Source organism: Sorex fumeus, unplaced genomic scaffold (assembly GCF_029834395.1).
Source record: "Sorex fumeus unplaced genomic scaffold, SorFum_2.1 ptg000021l, whole genome shotgun sequence".
Classification (NCBI taxonomy): Eukaryota; Metazoa; Chordata; class Mammalia; order Eulipotyphla; family Soricidae; genus Sorex; species Sorex fumeus.
The window spans coordinates 16,163,033-16,170,671 of NW_026606078.1; positions in this window are offsets into that span (position 1 = coordinate 16,163,033).

Consider the following 7,639-nt stretch of genomic DNA (forward strand, 5'->3'; position numbering starts at 1 on the left):
GAAAAATTGATATTAGCTTCTACTTACACATATTTATGGTGGAATGTATGAGGGGTAATCAATAACAGCCTTTAAAGCAAAAATTATGATAATAAATTAAGTTCTGATAAAACTATGATGGAAGTAGAAAAGAAATAAAATTTAAAGAGGAAAGGAACATGGAAAGTTCTATATATTGAAAGTAGAGCGCTACCTGGACTTTTCCCAAAGAGAAAAGTCTTACAAATTGACATTTAGCCCCAGAATGAATTTCAACAACCTTCACACACTTCCCTCTTGTTGTGGTGGGAAGATGCTCACTAGCTGGATGGGTGTTTGAATGTTACTGTAATGAACTCCTGTGAACTACTTTAGGAATATAAAACGTGTAAAAATCATTAAAAAATTGATATTGAGATTATATTCCTTAGAAACGCCGAAAGCTTAAGAGATAGTACCGTGGAGAAGCTGGCTCCGATCCCTGGCATCCTCAATGGGCCCTCAAGTACCACAAGGAGTAATTCCTGAATGCAGAGCCAAGAGAAGCCCTGGGCATCACCAGGTGTGGCCCCCCAGAAACAAAAAAAAATTGCCAAATAATTACACTTTGAGAGTCTAGTGTATGTACACAATAGTAAAATAATTATTTCATTTGTTTGTTTCAAAGAAAGAGTTTTTATTTAAAAAATAAATATATTTGGTAATGGCGGAGCAAAAACCAAACTGATGTGGGGGATTTTGAGGCTCCAACGCAGTGGGAGAGGGCTGGATGCTCGAGGACCAGGTTCATGTGGGAACTTTGCTGGGAGAGTCTGGGGGAAAGAGGATGTGAAACAAGGACACTGTCGAGAGAAAAGTGCCAGGGTCAGAGGCTCGGTGAGGCAGACAGACGGCAAGTGCAGACGCAGCGTGTGACTGGGTTCCTGAGAAAACAAGGCCAGGCTCAGGAGGCAGGGCTCAGGGCTTGGAATGGGCGGGAAGGGAGGGCAGGGCAACCTAAGGCCTAGGCGGGTAGAGAGACCACTCAGACCTGAGTGGGGCAGGGCTGGTGGCAGCCATGCATGGGGTCCCCTCCCCGGCCCGGGACCCTTTGTGACTCCGCAGGGTTCCGTGATGTCAGCAGAGTGTATATAAACGGGCCTGCTGCTCTCTGGCTCAGTTGCCACAGGCAAGCGAATACTTGTCTGATCTCTTCTAGATGGATTCTCGCACTTATTCTCCTATTATTCCTGAACATCTACCCGAATGGCTGGTTCTCTGGATTGAGGACCCCTACCTTTCGGGGTTTAATGGAATTCTATTTTGGATTTTGCTGAAAAAATGTGTTGCCCGTTTGCGGTCAAGGAAAAGCACCAGGTAGAGTCTGGAGATGTCCTGGGGGACTGAGGCTAGGTGTGTTTGAAAGAAGCAGACGGGGCGTGTGGCCAGGAGAGAGCATCAGCCTCTCTCTTTCAGACGTGAGGCACAGGGCGAGGTATTCTGGGGGACCCAGTTACCTCAGGGCCAGAGTGTGTGTGGGAGACCCCCTCCCGCACTGTGGGAGAAATAGCTGTCCCTGTGGGATCCCAGCTCCAGGGAGAGTACACGCTTCCCCCCTGACCTGCGGGGGCAGGGGTCACTCAAACAGGGGGCTCCACGGGGGCCAACAGGACAGTAGTGACCTGAGAGACCCTCAGAGGGGGCCCAGGGCCTCTGTGAGGCAGCACAGTGCCCAGACTGGTCAGGGTGCTGCTGGCACCAGGGTGCTGGCCTGACAGGGACTGAGAATGGGTTCAGCGTCCCTGGGACTGAATCAGGCGAGAGCCCAGCCTGCAGTTCCCTGTAGGAGCCCAGGCCTGGGGAGGCTCCTTGAGTTTCTGAGAGGCCCAGGCCCACACTCCCCCTTTCTTCTCAGCATTGGAAGGCTGCCTGGAGGAGGAGAGGCTCTGCACACACCGAGGTGAGGGGGTTGACTTTCCCGCCTGGGCTCTGCCAGGGGACACTCCCTGTCCTGGCCATCTGGGCCAGGCCACAAGTTGAAGATGTCCCTGTGGACAGCGGCCCCGTGACCGCACTGGAGGAGAGTCGGGAGGGAGACAGGCAGAGCCTGAGTCCTTGGGGGTCCCAGTGAACCACACCAGGGTGGGAAGCAGTGGAACTGCCCTCCAGGTGGGCGGGGGAGCCAGGACAGACCAAGGTTCCCAGGAGAGTGGACGGCAGGTCCCTGAGGGACACTGGGCTCTGGGTTCCCGGAGCTGTTGTGTCTGGCCTTTCCCCGGAAGCAGGTGCCTCAGGGAGCCTCGGGCACGGGCTGGGCAGGTCTTGGGGCTCGGACAGGGCTGGCTGGGAAGCTGTGCATGACCCCTGACGGCCCCTCCTCCCTGGCAGGAGCCCATCTTCACCGCGGGAGATCCCTGAGCTGACCAGGTGACTATCCCCCGCCTCCCCAGACACCTCAGGACTGAGTGCTCCCATGGGGACAGTGCAGTGAGCCAAGAAATGAGCAGGGGGATGGGCCTGGGAGAGGGCAGAGGCTACTGTGACCTCATGGACCTGAGGAGGGGGAGGGGCTCAGGCTGTGGGGGTGCCGGGGGTCTCCCACCCATGTCAGCAGGGGCCTCTACTCTCTCCTCCTGGCTCCAACCTTGTGCCCTGTGTCCTCTGCAGAGAATGGTTCCAGCCACAGGACCCCCGCTGCCAGCGTATGCCTCTGTACCACGTTCCCCCATTTTTTGCACGCTGGGGACGAGCCGCAGGGCATCCTTGCCTCTTCATGTCCCCTGCTTCCCTGGGCGCTGATCAGCTGTACTTCAGTAGATCCACCTCTCTACCCGCCCCTCGGACACAGAGGGCATCTCTGTACGGACTGTTCCACCCTGGCTCCAGGTTCCATCTGGGAAACAGCCGCTTAGGCCACCCTCTGACGCCTGAGGGGTCTCTGCTGCCGGCTCAGCTTTCCCGAGTCGGCCTAAGTGTCAGCGGTACGAGGCAGAGCCTGGCCCAGAGCACCCAGGGGACCCTGTGTGCTGCCAGGCCCCACACCGTGTCCTTGTGCCCATGGGACCCAGACTGCCGTGCAGACCGTCCCTCCACGCCCCGACCCGAATCAGTGTGCTTCTCCTCCGGGGGGCAGGCGTGTGCTGGATCAGACGCCCAGCAACTCTCCAGATCGTGGTCCTTTGGGGGTGGTAGCAGCTCCCCGAGGCTCTGCCCTCTCTGCATGGCGAGGAGTCACCAAACCCAGAACACGACAGGGCTGCACTTGTAGTCCATGCAGACACTGGCCGTTCACCAGCAACGCCATCGCCCAGGCCCCCGGACCTGGGCCTGTGTATGCCTGTCCTGTTCTTTCTCTCCGTCTGCCCTGCCCAGCCTCCCGCAAGCCAGAGCCCACCTCAGGGACAAGACTGCCCGTCTTTTCCCTCCTTCCATCTGGGAACATCCCCCCTGAGACTCCCGGGGGTGCAGCTGCCAGCCTCCCCCGCTGTGAGCTGGTCCTTCCCCCAGGACCAGCGCCCCGAGGGGGCCGAGAGGCAGGCTAGTGCTCCAACAATCCACGGTGGCCGGGACGGGCCTCATGGACACAGTAGGAGAAGGTGGTGGCCATTTCGGGCTGGACACAGGCGGGGACGGAGCCCAAGGGGTCCCTCTACCCTCTCCAGTGCAGCAGAGCCGCCCCGGCATGACAGCTGCCAGAGCAGGCTGCAGCGGCTCTTTTGTTGCTGGGGATCGCAGGAGAGCACGTGAGACACTACCTCCTGAAGTCTCACTTATCAAAATTAAAGATAAAATAAAATAAAAATAAATGTTCAAGAAAATAGTCACTCATGACTGCGCGGCCCTGGCAAACTTGTGTGTGGGGTGGGTGGGGGTTGGGGGACCGTCACCCCCCCCAGCAGTCTCCTGGAGCTGGAGCTCTTAGGAAACAAATCCGGTGCCACCCTCCCCCCCAAAAGGGTGAGTCACTGCTGCCCTCACGACAGCGTAGAGCCCCCTTTCCCAGCCCACCCCCTCCATGTCCTGGATCCTGTGCGGGAGAGAACCAGGTGCAGATGCTCCCGGAAGCCGCATTTGAAGACGGGGGCAGAGGTGGATACGGGGTGTTCGTCAACGTCTGGGCGTGGAGGGGGTGCACAAAGGCCCCTTTCCAATGGGACACTGTGCATTGCCCTGAAAACGCACCCTGAGTAGTGACCCCTTCCCCAGGACTGTCTTTAGATCCACAGTCTAGAGCACCAGTGTTGGGGAGTCATGGTGAGCCAGGGACACTGCACCCCAGGAGCTCCCAATGCAAGGGGAGAGAGCGAAGGTTGGGATGGGAGCCACAGGAAATGAATCCTGAGGACACCTGGCCTCTGCCTTTATCTCCCTCATGCACCCCACAGCTCCCCTTCTTCCAGCTTCACCTACGCATGCTGCTGTGAGTGTCCCGCACAGTGGCCAGCTGTCCCTGGGGCGTGTCCCCATATGGGTCTTAGAGGGTGAAGATGGTCTACAGGGACGTAGCTAGGCACAGCCTCCCCTGCTTCCCTCAAAATAGAAGTACTTAAGCAGATGGCAATCAGATTAGACTACCAAAATAGTTTTTGAAACATTAAATCAAAATGGTAGGACTTCCTCCACATATTAAACAATTTTAGTGAGAAAATTTTAGTGACACTACCCCAATACCCAGCCGTCACCACACTCCAGGACGCTTTCCGGACCTACTGGCAAGTCGGCCTACTGGCGCTGCATGACCTTGGTCAGCAACGTCTCCGCTGGCCCGGGACGGCACCCAGCTCAGTCCACCACGGCATTCTCAGCAGCACCAGGCCTGCCTGGCATGCCCTGTGGAATCATCCCTTCCATCCTCCTTGGAGATCTCCTGTCTGAGGGCCATCAGTACGTCCCGCAGAGATAACAAGAAGCAGCACAAAAGCCCACCGAGCCCAGGGAGTGAAGACAATAGCCTAGAAGTTTCTATCGGTATCAACTAGATCTGCAAACTCTCACATAAAGAATTTAGGGACACTGTGATGTCTACTGAGCTCAGAGAAACACTGGCTCAATCAGTCAGCAAAGCACAGCCACGTATGAGGTGGAACTGAGACAAGTACAAACAGAAACGATTGAAGCAAAGAGTGTGGCAGGTGAAGCAGAAATTTCAATGGAGTAACAACATCTGGGGAAATCAATGGTAAGCTCCAAGACGGGATGCAGAAAACTTCTAGAAACCAACAGTAGTAATTCCTGAATGCAGAGCCAGGGGTAGCCCCTGTGCATCACCAGGTGTAACCCAAAAAGGAAAAAAAAAAATGTAGCAGTAATATTCTATAAAGACATGAATTAATGGTCTACAGGGACGTAGCTAGGCGCAGCCTCCCCAGATTCCCCCAAAATGGAAGTACTTAAGCAAATGGCAATCAGATTAGTCTACAAAAATAGTTTTTGAAACATTAAATCAAAATTGTATGACTTCCTCCAAATATTAAACAATTTTAGTGAGAAAATTTTAGTGACACTACCTCCACTACCCAGCGTTCACCACACTCCAGGACGCTTTCCGGACCTGTGCAGCCACTTCGGGCCGCGCAACACATCATAAGACACTAAATACCCATCTTCCAGAATTGTCGTACCATATTTGTAGGGTTCAAATATGTAACACCTACAAGGGTGATTAGAGGTCGCTCCAAAAGCCTCTATCCCTCTCGGAAAGACTGGCAAGCTACCGAGAGTATTCCTCCCGCACGGAAGAGCCTAGCAAGCTATCCGTTGTGTATTCGATATGCCAAAACCAGTAACTAACACTGGTCTCATTCACCTGAACCTGAAGGCTTCACCGACATGGCAGCACTGAGAAGGATGAGAAAGGAGAGGCCGACAGAATCTCAAGGCCATACTAGGCTGCCACAACGAAGGAAGACAAAAATGATCATCTGTACTTTCAATGCACGTACACTAGCATCAGATACATCCATCGAGGACCTGATGTTAGAAGCGCGAATGATCAAGTATGCCATCATTGGTCTGACCGAGACAAGAAGGCACGAATCTCACCATGCAGTTTTTGACACTGGAGAAGAATTTTTCCTCGGAATATGCAATAAAAGAGGTGTCGGAGGCATCAGTATCCTTTTCAACACAAACTTGGCCAAGAATGCCTAACAACGCGAATTGGACGTTTACATTTGAATAGATGTGGCTTACTGCCTGCAGTTTCTATCTTCGTTGTCTACGCACCAACATCTCATTATGATGACAGAGAAATCGAGAAGTTCTACATGGAGCTGGAGAAGTTCTATAAAGAAGACCACACCTTCTACAAGATCATTGTGGGTGATTTTAATGCCAAGATAGGACCGAGAAGATCAGCTGAAGAACTTCACATCGGGACCCATGTCCTAGAATGGAACGAACAGGGTGAGAGACTGTCTGAGTTCATCATGTCGACCAAGACCATCCATGGTAACTCACAGTTCCAGAAGGCAGAATCTAAACGTTGGACATGGGAGTCTCCCCGTGGACGATTCCACAACGAAATAGACCACATCATATTCAATTGAGGGTTTTGCCTGACCGATGTCGCTGTTGTCCCAAAATTCCAAACGGGATCGGACCACCGTCTCCTTCGTGCAAAATTCTACTTCACAGAGCGGGGAGAAAGGGCTGCAAAGTTCAAGAAGAGAACTCCCAGAACCACCACCAACTGGGAACTCTTTGGCACTATTGCGGCAACATGGGAAGATGCCATTGTTGACAACATTGGTGAGGAATACGATCGACTGGTTCAGCACCTCCATGAATGTGCGAGGAACGCCAAGAGAGAGATAGCCACAAAAAAAACACCTGTCTTCAAAAACTCTTGAGCTAAAATCGTCAGCGTGGTTTGGCGCATGCCCCAGGCAACCGCAAGCTAACGTTGAGCTCGCAAAGCAGTGCAGAGATGCGATCAAGGAAGACCTCAAAGAGAGAAGAGCAGAAGTACTGGTATATGCGGCAGAAGCTGGGAAAGGTATTCGTTACACCCGCCTCTCCTTCGCCAACTACAAGACCAAGATGACTGCCCTCTGACGTCCTGATGGATCCTTCACATCCTCCAGAATGGCAATGGAGAAGATTATCCATGACTTCTACTCAAATCTTTTCGATAGCCATGTCCACTTGCCAACATACCAAATTCCACAGGATAGATATGTCGTTCCCAACGTTCTCCCTCCTGAAATCTGACACGCAGTTTCGTCGGTAAAGAAACAAACAGCACCCGGCCCAGACAAGGTTAGACCTGAACACCTGAAGAACCTGCCATCAGTACTCATCAATACACTGGCTCGGCTCTTCACTCGCTACCTGTCTGAATGCAAGGTTCCGTCCCAATGGAAAACCAGCAGGACCGTACTACTGTTCAAGAAGGGAGACATCCATGACATTGGCAACTATCGCCCGATCTGCCTACTTTCTGTCATCTACAAGTTGTTCACTCGAGTCATCCTTAATAGGATTAGCAGAACACTAGATGAAGGACAACAATGCGAGCAAGCTGGGTTCTGCGAAGGATTCAGCACCATCGACCATATCCACACGATAACCAAACTCATGGAGGTTTCTAGGGAGTTCAAGATGCCACTCTGTTTAACGTTCACTGATTTAAAGAAGGCCTTTGATTCTGTTCAGACGGAAGCGGTCATTAAAGCCCTAG